Raw genomic sequence first — 11,558 nt, 5'->3', positions numbered from 1 at the left:
GTGGAGATGAGATTTGATTTGTAAGAGAAGGAGAGCAGCAAGAGTGAAAGGGAAGGTTTATACGATGGTAGAGAGACCTACTTTGATATGATTTGGAGATGGTAGCACTGACAAAGAGACAGGAGGTGGGGCTGAACATTGTAAAATGAGATGATTGGGAGATATCTAGATGGTGGATTTACTAGGCAAAGGATGTCGAAGATGGAGCTGCCAGGTCAGAAAAAAAGAGGAAGACTTAGATTCAAGATGTAGTGAAGGAGGACATGCAAAGGGTTGGTGTGACTGAGATGTGACAGGACGATGTTAGGGATAGGGTAAAATGAAGGCAGATAGACAGTTGTAACAACCTCTAAAGTGATAAGCTGGAAGAAGAAAAAGCTAGGAAATTTTGTTAGCAAGCCGTCTTCATAAACTGCATGGCACAGATACAGATATCTCTTATTAGTGCAACACTAATAAAATACTTGAAGTTTATGCTCAGAAGTTTGGAGCACAAACCTCTCAGATGGACTATACCTCACAGCAAGTCATATTATTTGCCATTATTCAATTAAATTAGAGAGCAGACTGATGCTGACTACAGCTAAGCCTTTTACTTTAAGTCTTAACCAAATTGAAAAGGGTTAGTTATAAACAAGACCACTCGTCTCAGTTATTATTATTGATTTCTAAATTATCTAATGAAACTAAAACTTTTTTGTAGGCAGCCTTATAAGAAACTCTATTTTTTTGCATGGCTTAATTTTTTCAGCAGAGGTTGTCAGTTGCTATATGCATACACATTACAGGATATCTATGTGATTCTGTAGCCTCGTCATGTAAACACGATTGTTTTTAAATGTTCGCATCTTCTCAAGCACACACACATGCACGCACGGGCTTCTTTGTGTGCGCGTTTGTGTGCATGCGTGCGTGTATGTGCGATAAAACGACAGGGGAGCCGTTTGCTGTAGCCCGTGGAGTGTGGCAGAGTGGCTGCGAGATAGCAAAGAGAGAGGAAGAGCTGATGAGAAACATAGAGGCAAAGCGATAGGAGAGAGGCAACAGTGATCAGGTGCAGATAAGACAGAGGGAGAGGGGCTGCAGAAAACGCCGCTTTTACGTGGAAAAAAAAAAGCAGCCATGCACAACTGACGGCAACTCTCCTTTCTCCCACTTCTCCCTCTTATTCTCTTGTTCTCCTTCCTCATGATGGATGTTCAGATTCATCTTAATGCAAAGCCCAAATGTTACTGAAAGGGCTGTTGATCTCTTTAATAATTTTGCATGACCATGTTCCCCATATCCTTTTATATGCATCTGCACTGAAAGACATAGAAAATAAAATTCACTGTCTTTGTTCCATGTAAAACTCTCAAATGACTTATATTAGTCTCAGCTCAGCTCAGCTGGGACTAATATGCCCTACTCTACGTTAACAACATCAAACAAATGTTTTCCAGTACGCAGTCTAATTTGTGTTACTGTCTGTTCTGTCTCTCTGAAATTGTACTGTATGCACACATTGTTTCACTACTTCCTCTTTCTGCCTCTCTTCACAATTCTTCCAAATTATTGCCATGAATTATAGCGTTAAAACATTACCAACATGAATTAGAATGAGCACGTATACAAGATGTGTTATAACAGTGTTTATAATTTAGCACGAAGAATTGCTCATACTAGCCCGACAATTTAAACCCAATCCACAACAAGGTGCTCTCTGTGAGTTTTGCTTGTAACTGTGTGTGCCTCATAAAGTATAAACATTCATCAAAATATCTATCTCAGGCTGGAAAACACTCGTGCCTCCAGTGTGAACACAGAAGTATTATGGGGATCCAGCCAGTACAGAGTCATGCTTGCCTGCAACAACTCAACTGCAAGTCACCTTTGGGCAATGATACTATGTGTAGGTTAAATACTGATTGCTGGCTTTAAGAGTAAAGGGAACAACCACTGGGAAATTCACTCAGCAGAGGGAGAAACACAAAATACATGAAAGAAGTGTTGATGAGAAGCACAGTGGACAGTTTTAATTGTTTTTATCCCTTGGTTGCTACAAATAAGTTCTTTGTCATCTATTAATTCTGCCTTTTCCCAGAGGCAAAGCTAGAAAAACAAAAACAAAAACAAAAACTAGCAGATCCACAAATGTTCATCTGCAAAGTTCTGGTTAGGAACAGTGCAGAGTCATAAACTGCGTAAAAAAAAGAAGTGTGGGACTAACAGGGGATTTAGGTTTCTGTTTTAAATATGCTCTTTTGGTACACTGTAACTGCAAAACCGTCTGAAACTCTATGCTGGAACCTGATGCGCACATCACATCAGCGCAGATCACAGCTATCAAGATTGGCCTGATTCCTCCTATGCATTGACGGCTACTTTTTCACAGTGAAAGAAAAATGATTATCACCTGAAAACAAGGAATAATAATTATAGAGTCACAGGACTCACAGATGTGAGAGATTGACAAAATTAGCTAAACAAAAAACCAAGAAAAACACGTGATCACAACGAAGAGTGGGGAGGCAGGAGAGAAAAACAACAAAGTCCCAGGATTTTATTTCTTTTCTATTGTGGTTAGCAGCGCACAAGGTAATTAACACCATGCACAGGCATGAATAATGGCTACGGCCCCTCAGATAGGTTACATCATAACCGGTGTGGGTAAAAGTCTAAATCAGCAGTATGAGGTGAAGCCAATGTCAAAAAGGCTTTAATATGTAGTCCTTCTAATGGGCTGCAGGGGGAGACTCCTCTGTAAAAAAGAAAAAAAGAAAAAAAAAAGATAATAATTTAAAAGAAAGAAAAAGAAAGAAAAATAAAAGCAAAAATTAAAAGGACTTCTTAAATTTTGTCTTACTACACCATGACTGCGACACCATGGCTTATATTGAAGACCGCTTCTAGACTTTAAAATATACAGTGTGAATATTATTACTACTATTTGCAAGTAGCCAAGTATAGATAACATAGTAGTATTTGGTTCAAACATCGATTTGAGCTTTTTAAAACACATCAAAGAAACATAAAGGCTGTATTTATAAATGCAAAGCACCTAGTATGTCCCACTCTGCTTTTAGCTTATATTCTGTAACTTCATCAAGGGCAAAAACAAAGCAGTTAACTGCACTGTCCCCTGTGGCTGCCAACACCTACGTCCTTGGTATCCGGGCACAGAGTGTGTCATGCATTTTCAAAATAGCAAACCTGACATGAATACCAAGCCATATAATGATACAGCAAACACCTTGAGATCTAAACATGGTGGGAGATTAACACCAGCTCTCAGTTAAATGTGGCTAAACTGTGGCCAGCTCTGGTCTGCTGGACAAACCTCCCGGAAATCAACAGGGGTGAAAGAAGAAAGCCATAATCTGTTTAGTTAAACCAAACCGTACATGGATTTTGAACTTGTTTCTGTGGATTCATACCAAAAAATTGACCTTAAGACTGTAGCCAGACTGGCTTGTTCAAAAAACTTTATACACATCACCAAAAGTGTCTTTGGTTTGTCGCTCTCGTCATCTGTAGCATGATGAAAGAAAGAGCGACGAGGTAAAAGATGCGTAAATAAATAGTCTAGAAATGACATAAAAACTGAGAGGCAGGTCTATATGCCACAGGCTTTCTCCTCAGCAGCAGTAGCTGAGTCTGTCTCTGCATGACCTGCCTGTGTGTCTGCGTGTGTGTCTGTGTGTGCGTGTGGTGTGCACACTGCATTTTTTTTTCTCCTGTTTTCCTGTCTCCCTCTGTCTGCCTCACATCACAGCTCTGTGTGCGTGTGTGTGTGTGTGTGCGTCGTCTTGCTGCTGTGGTGTGTCATACCCCTCTTAGAAAACCCGCTGGGCCCAAGCTAGCACTCACACTGAGTGAGAGAGCAGCGGAAGAGGGATAGATGGATAAGAGAAGGAAGACGAAAAGTGAGATATGGGGGGGGGGAGGAATGACTACGGAAAAAGGAAGTGGAAGAAAAGAGTGTCAGTATGTTAAAATAGAGGTTGAAAAATTTAGTGTGTGTGTGTGTGAGAGAGATAGAGAGAGAGAGAGAGAGAGAGAGAGAGAGAGAGAGAGTGTGCTTTCAAAGTGTTCTAGAACACAAGACTCTACTCGTCATGTGACCAGACGTGTGTGTGTGTGTGTGTGTGTCTGTCTTTTTGTGCATGTGTTTGTGTGTAACTTTATGTGTCTGTATTTGATGATTCAGGGGAGGACTCTAACTGGATAATTGCTCTCCTCCACAATGTGATTCTGCACCCACAGCGATTGCTGGTTGCCAAGGTTACATGGGCGTGTGTCAACACATATCCCTGAATGGCAACACCTTCCTGAAAGGATATTACCATGACTCGGTAGATTATATTTCTTTTTAGCACACAAACAAAACATAAAGAATGCGTGCGCGCACACACATACATGCGCACACACACACACACGCATGCATGCATGCACACCAGCATATGAAAGAAAACAGTAACAACACCTCAATGGCCCTAAGATGCATGTGGGTGTGTACACATATGCACGCTGTACACTGTACACCTTAAATCTTTTATGTTCCTTCAGGTCTTTCCTCACTTCAACTGTACAGTACTTAAACATGGTTGTGTGTGTGTGTGTGTGTGTGTGTGTGTGTGTGTGTGTGTGTGTGTGTGTGTGTGTGTGTGTGTTTTACACCTGCCTTCAAAGCTTCTCTGCTCTTCTCTTCCCTCTTTCCCTCCCAGCTCCCTTCTTGCATCTCTCTTTCTCTCTCCCTCTCTAATAATCTCCCTCTCACATGGGGGCTGGTGTGTCTTCTTTAAGCTCACGTTCTCTACAAGAGGCCAGGGAGTTTCAGAGCAGGGACCCCCACTAGGGGGTGGGGCACTGGCCAACCCCCAAAATTTGCTGGTCCCCAAGTGGGCCCCCTGGCAAGACTGTCCTATGTTGGTAATAATTAAAAAAAAACAAAAAAAACATGATCACAAGAGAGAGGAAGACACCCTACAATGAGTTGAAACATTAACTTGTTATTTGTTCCTGCAATATACAGTTTTTGCCCTTCGTATTACGTTACTTTGTATGTCCCTCCGGATTTCCTGTCGTCAACCCCTCCCCTCTACTGCGCCCCTGCACTGTTCTGTTTTTGGTGTGCCACCTAAATATTTTTAGTGGCCCCCATATGGCCACCCCTATGAAAAAATTCTGGAGGCAAACTTGTTTCAGGGTTCTGCACAGTATCTTAGCTGTCCCTAGGACTGCACTCTAATGGACAGAGACCTCTGATGTTGTGGATGGAATGCTGCTGGAGCCACTCTTCCATTGTGGTGATCACTTTAGGCTTCCTTCAGCCCCAGGTACTTCTTAATCTTCTTGTGCTCATTTTTTCTGATGTTATACTGTCAGATGGGATTTCCACATCTATCACAACTGCTCTCTTTTGCTTCTGATCAGCCACCGCTATATCTGGTTGGTTAACCAGCAGCTGCTTGTCTTGAACTTGAAGTCCCACAGGGTCTTAGCCCTGTTATTCTCAGCTGCTTTTAGTGCCGTGCTCCAGCGGGACTTGGAGACGTATAATCCGCATGAGGCACAGATGTTTTTGTACATTATCCCGGTCACTTGGTTGAGCTTTTCAGTCTACGCTGGCCCCAGCTTGCATCTTACATCCTGCTGTGTACCGGAGTGTCTCAGGGGCATCTTCATGCAGCCTGAACCTTGGATCCTGTCAACTGTGATAGACATCTGCCTTCATGGATATGGTACTTGGGACCTGTTCATTCCCTGCCATGGTCAGAGTCTCTGTGTGCTCCTTGTCCTTTTTAAGCCTCTGGTACTACCTCTTGATATCAGCCACTTCCTTCCACCTCTGGTCTTTCAAAGTATTTGCTTTTCCTCATCTTTATCACCATATGTCTTCTGCCTGAAGCACTTTCAGACCAGGTTATCCTAAGGGCCATCTTCCTGATGTAGTTAGGGTTAGATGTTCCTTATTTCATCCCAGGTTTTGGTTTTAACACTCCTTATTCTGCTTCATCGCATTGCTCATAGAGCCTTGAGGTGTTGGACTTAGGGTTAAACCCTCTGTGTGTTGTGAGAAGTTTTCCTGTCTTGACATCATTATGATGTATTTCTTTCTGTGTCCAGCTTACTATTCTAGCTGATTATCTAATGATTTTCAAGGCTTAGGTCTTCTTCCTACCACTGAGCAGGGATTCTTAACACCTGTCTACCATCTCTGGAGGTATTTAACTGTTGCAGACCTTCTTGGTCTGTACTATACTCAGGTACATGTAGGTGTCCTGTAAGTGTCCTGATGACATTTGCTACACTCATCCAGCTTTGGCACCGACAGTGAGTTGATGTCATCCATGCGTAGGAGGTGGCTGATGGTCACTCCATTTTTGAGTGTGCATCCATATTCACTCTTTGAGCTGGCTGAGGGGAGTTTGGGACACAGCAAAACAGCAGCATCACCTTTGTACGTGCGACACTTGGTGGTGAGTTGTGCAATGGCCTTTGAGTTAACTTTCAGTGTTGTTTTCCTCAGCTGCTTGAGTTCTTGAAGGTTATCAGTGAGGGTTAAAGTGTCAAGAACTCTAGGATCCGCGAGGGCATTGAGGCTTTGTTGCAGTCAATCCAGGGGGTGCTCAGATTAGTCTGGCTAGAGTCTTGGATGACTGCTCTGTCGTATAGTGCTGGTGGATTTGTCCTCTGCTTTTCCTTCTGATGCCCTTCTGAGCATTATTCCTGTGCTGTTATGATGCCTGAGAGGCAGGTTATCAACTAGGTGTTTGAAGGAGTTGTACCCCTGTGGGGACCTGCCTGCTCCTAGGTAATCATATAATCAGATCAGATCTTTATGCTATCCAGCTGTCCAGCTGTTCACGCCTTGCTGTCTGACTTAGTGATGTTACTTTTTTCTGCTTTGGATCTGAGGGATTGCTGCTGCTTTCTGGTCCAGCAGCCATTTGGCATTTGTGTTTTAGGGATGCTTCCTTCCCACAGATGTTCTTTCATTATTGCACAGTCACAGCTCTACTTCTCCTTCTGTTATGGCACAATATACATGGCCATTAAGAGCAAAAAGACAAAAAGGGTGATGCACAAAAGGGTGGAGACACCAGGAGGTCAATGCCAGGAGTTGCAAGCCTATTTTCTGTGTATCTGAGTCGCTCTTTTTTTTTTTACATCCATCTCTATCTATCTTTACCTCCATTTCTTTTTATTTGTTCATTTTTGTGCACTTTCTCCTACCTCTCTCTCCCTCTCTGGCAGCTCTTCTGTGCTTCCATCTCACCACAATGCCTCAAAGATTGCATGTGTGCATGCATGTCTATGAGTGTGTGTCTATGTTATGCACTGCCGCTTTGCTCCAATTTTTTGCACCACACAGGCTGCCTAGGTGTGTGTGCGTGTGTGCGTGTGTGTGTGTGTGTGTGTCCCTTCAACAATGCTTTTCTTTTCTGCCAGCTCTGCAGTCTGACATAGGAGATTTTTCAGTCCGTGTGCTCTCTCTCCCTCAGTAGTCAGCATTTTGGCATTTTCTCAGTGCACTCTGTCATCTTTTGGCATGAATAGTCTGCATATTGTTGTGTGTGTTTATGTGTGTGCTTGTGTCTGTGGATGTGTGTGTGCATGCATTAGCCTGACAGGATCTCTCCATGTCTCTGTGTTTGTACCGGGACCCATGAAAGTGTAAAACAGTTCATTTTCAATCCTAGAAATTACTCTCGGTGGTGTGGATATACAGTGCGTATACCAATGCCAGAGCAATGAGCAAATACGAGACTGAGCACAATCAACTGAGTCCTCCCGCAAGACAAGAGCTATTCAAACGATTTAACCAGAGTTTGTTCAAATGTTTTTACCTGTTAAGACTTGTGTTAAATTGGTGTGAAACTCACTCTGGAAAACACGGGACTTCTTTAAGAAAAGCAAAAGTCACACAAGCAAGCTGTAGTCTTAAAAAAACTCTAACTGGACTTAGTCAAAATCTAAAACCAAACATAAGACCAAAATAAATCTTAAAATACTTGAGCTTTCATACCGAGACGTGTCTTTGAAATATCAACGCTTGAATGAGAAAAATAAAAAATATTCAGGACACAGATGACTCGCCAACAGTTGATAAATGTGCTGCCAAACAGATTTTTACTCACCGGCTGGCTCCCACATCAAAGATATTTTAAATAACGAAAAAGATTTAATTCCAAATTTAGGTTGCGTTCATTTTATTAATCTCACATTATTTTGGTCGCTTGCCACTCATACACAGAACAGCTTAGATTTGAATCCTCTGAACAATCCTTTTCAAATAAAATTTAGCAAAGTACGTCTTCCCAAGTAAAAATAAGATAATAATAAAATTTTCTATAAACTGCAGGGACTCCTCTCTCATTTGCCTACAGTGACATGTCCCAGTGTCTTCGTTATAAACATTGAATGACAGATAGCTGTTTCCACAGCAACCAGTATGCATGTTTATATGGGTTTATGGCAAAAAATTACGTCCAGATGATGAGAACGAGAGTTGAAGAAAACCTTGGACTTTGTGATGATAATGGTAATCGACCTCTGCACAATTCATCTTTGAGAGAATATGAACATCACAATGCTGATGTTCTATTGTAGAAAGCCAAGGTAAGATAAAGACAAGGGAGAAAAATAGATGAATGGATGGTTGCACCTAAGCTTTTGTATGTCTTACGTCTCTCAGTGCTACTTGAAATACTTCTGCAACTTGATTGGAATCCACTTGTAACTAAGTGAGTTTACTGGAAATGATTAGAAAATGCACACAGCTGTCTACATAAGTTCACACAGTGTACATCAAAGTAACCAAGGCATGAAATAATTACATGGAGGCCCACAAAACTGCATGCTGTCAACGAACGATAAACTGAAGGTGTCCAGCTCCATCTCAAGGTCTTATTAATGAATGCAATGAATGATCCTGGGCCAACAGGTAACCAGGATCCTAATGGGTACTAGCAATGAGATCCAAGGGCAACCATCAGTGCTACACTTCAACGACTGGGCCTTCATCAAAGTAGCCAACTGGAGGCCATCCCTCAATAAAAAGTCACATGACAGCCAGCTGTTAGCCTCCCAGAGGTTTTTGATTATGCCTTAATCAAACAAAGATTGAACATATTAGCCAAACATCAAAACAGATTATGTGGGAACAGCCAGCACTGAGCATCCCTATTAATATCGCCGCTAAAGTTAAGCATGGTGGTGGTAGGATCATTCATGTGGGGAGGAGCATATTGCCACAAAAACACTACAACACACAAAAATCTAATGATACTGGACCTGATTTAGAGTCTGGTCCTGAAGCTAAGGCATGATCTGTGACGCTTGTCGAATCACTCCTGGGTTGACTTGAGGCTCTCATAACTGCAAAAGATACCTTGAGTAATATATAAAAGGATTATATCAGACTGTTATTATCAGTAAATTAACAAAACGCCCCAAAATTGTTTTATGCAGATTAGTAACACAAAAAATAAAAAAATAAAACATGAATTGAATCTATTTTAAGAGGATTCTGAAGCATAAAAAAATGTTGAAAGAGTTGAAATTGGAAGGCTGTCAACTTTGTGAGACTATACTAGGTTTATTTTAAGGCGAGGGTACAACTTCTGCTAAGCATATAGAAATTATGGTTTGGGTCAAAGTACAGCCCTGAGAAATGAATGTAAGTCAACTGAATGTCCTCCCAAGTGATGGCAACAGGACTGCGTGTGTTCTGACCTGACACAGAAGAAGGCTTCCCAGGGATTTACAGGCCATATGAATCAATTCGGAGACGAGCATTAAATCAGGCCAGACCAGCCGAGACTTCCGCTGTTTCATCCCCTGATGAGCATGTGAAAGTTGTTCTGACCCACACCGTGTCTGTGTGTCTTACTATAACTTTCTATGGGCCAATTTCTTATTGGTGTTACTCTGATATGTGTGAGTGCGTATAGAGCTCTTCCATGTCACAAAGACATTCAGTTCTCCGTCCCAGAGGGTGGAGAAGTTGCTTTTGACATTCATTTGAAGCATGTGTATGAGGGTGAGTGAGGCAGAGAGCAAAAATGTGTTTGTGTCAGAGTGTTTGTTTTTCTCTACATGACCATGCTCATGAATTTCTGTATGTGTGCACATCTGCTGTGTGTGCGTATTTGTTTGTGTGTTAATTTCTCCAGGGAGGGGATTAGGAGACCAGTGTAGTTTTGAACTCCAGGGCACAGAGAATCTGGGGATCTGGCCCAGCCTCAGTGGCTTCTCCCTGGGCTTTCTGATCAGGGATTCAGCCTCTCCCAGGTTTCCTGTCCAGTGCCAACAAGAATTTTCTCAGTTGCGCCACTTGCACTCACACTCCAAGAAAACACAATGCCATTTTACTCTTAACAGAGTTGATTTAAATCCGAGCAACAAATTAACCTTTTTTCTTTGTGACATAGATTCGATCGTGGGACGATCATGGCTCAAGAGTTGGCAGTTCGTCTTATAATCGGAAGGTTGCCGGTTTGAGCCCTGGCTCCGACAGTCTTAGTCGTTGTGTTCTTGGGCAAGACATTTCACCCGTTGCCTACTGGTGGTGGTCAGAGGGCCCGGTGGCGCCAGTGTCTGGCAGCCTCGCCTCTGTCAGTGCGCCCCAGGGCGGCTGTGGCTACAATGTAGCTTGCCATCACCAGTGGGTGGATGACTGAATGTAGTGTAAAGCGCTATACAGACACAGGCCATTTACCATAAATTTGACAAGGTATGTAAACATTCCTCAGAGAGCTTTTGACTTCAGATTGACATGACAGCATCACACAGTTTCTGCTGATTTGTTAATTGCACATTGGATTGAGATTTCTTCCATACCATTACACTACCAGCAACACCATAAACTGCTGATACAAGGCAGGATGGAACCATGCTTTCATGTTGTTTACACCAAGTTATGACCCCATCATCATTCAGATGGTGGGGTCATAAGGTGTTTTGTGTTCAAAGATGCTTCTGCATACCTTGGTCCTGATGAGTGGTTGAAGTGGTTCAAAGCTCTGGTCTGGCCATTCTCCTCTGACCTCTGACATCAACAACGCACTTTTGCTCAGAGAACTGCTGCACACTGGATATTTTCTCTTCTTCCGACCATTCTCTGTAAACCGAAGACATGTTTGTGTGGGGAAAACCCCAAAAGATCAGCAAATCTGAAAAAGTCAGACCAGCCTGTTTGGCACCAACAGCCATGTCACGTTCAAAGTCACATAAATCACCTTTCTTCCCCTTTTTCATGCTCGGTTTGAACTTCCCAAAGTTGTCTTGACCATGTCTACATGCCTAAAAGCATTGAGTTGCTGCCATGTGTTTGGCTGATTAAATATTTGCGTTAACAAGCAGCTGCTTTAGAAGATGAATTTAATCATCCTGATGTCACCCCTTGTTTGCGGAGTACAGCTTTGAAGGACTGAGTTTGACTAAAGTGTCTGTTTGTGTCGTTTGAATCAGATCGAAGTGTTTATCACGTATTGCTTGCTAATACGTTAAGCAAGGTGAATCCATAAGCTGTATGCATCACACAGACACAAAACAGAGCAGAAAATAACAGC

At 42.3% G+C, this 11,558-nt stretch overlaps 1 protein-coding gene across 7 annotated transcripts in view; it reads left to right on the top strand.

Moving 5' to 3' along the window:
* The window catches only part of wnt5b (wingless-type MMTV integration site family, member 5b), an 89,872-nt gene that overhangs the window by 56,698 nt on the left and 21,616 nt on the right, over positions 1–11,558 (top strand). The gene's annotated exons all lie outside the window — the stretch shown is intronic.

This window comes from Simochromis diagramma, unplaced genomic scaffold, assembly GCF_900408965.1.
Source record: "Simochromis diagramma unplaced genomic scaffold, fSimDia1.1 OVJJ01000816.1, whole genome shotgun sequence".
Taxonomy (NCBI): domain Eukaryota; kingdom Metazoa; phylum Chordata; class Actinopteri; order Cichliformes; family Cichlidae; genus Simochromis; species Simochromis diagramma.
This window is presented reverse-complemented; position numbering and strand designations above follow the sequence as displayed.